This window comes from Austrofundulus limnaeus, unplaced genomic scaffold (assembly GCF_001266775.1).
Source record: "Austrofundulus limnaeus strain Quisiro unplaced genomic scaffold, Austrofundulus_limnaeus-1.0 Scaffold501, whole genome shotgun sequence".
NCBI classification, from domain to species: Eukaryota; Metazoa; Chordata; class Actinopteri; order Cyprinodontiformes; family Rivulidae; genus Austrofundulus; species Austrofundulus limnaeus.
The window spans coordinates 46,004-46,712 of NW_013952903.1; positions in this window are offsets into that span (position 1 = coordinate 46,004).

Here is a 709-nt window from a genome sequence, read left to right on the forward strand (position 1 = left end):
GTGTACGATCTTCTGACAATGTCCATCCCTTTATGACCACAGTGTACCATCTTCTGATGGCTACTTTCAGCAGGATAACGCTCCATGTCATAAAGCATGAATCATCTCAGACTGGTTTCTTAAACACAACAATGAGTTCACTGTACTGGAATGGCTCCACAGTCACCAGATCTCAGTCCAGTAGACCTTTGGGATGTGGTGGAACGGGAGATTCTCATCATGGATGTGCAGCTGGCAAATCTGCAMCAACTGTGTGATGCTACCATGTCAATATGGACCAAAATCTCTGATGAATGTTTCCAGTACCTTGTTGAATCTCTGCCATCAAGGATTAAGGTAATTCTGAAGGCAAATGTACACTGGTACTGTTGGTACAACTCATCACTGTATGATTCACATTTTTATTTACTTTTGGTGTTTTAGCTGAAAGGCTTGGACCAACATTTACAAAATAATGATTAAATCTATTTACATTTACACAGTAAATAAGGTACCACAAAGTGATACTTGAGTAAAAGTACAAGTATCTTACCAAAAACATACTTTGGTAAAAGTTAAAGTCTCCTTTAGGAATATTACTTGAGTAAAAGTCAAAGTATCTGATGTATTAAAAGTCAAAGTACTGATTGAAAATGAGCAGTTAGATTTTCTGTAAGGACATTTATTAGGAGGTGACCTCCCCAAAAACTGCAGAAATGACTGTTGTATT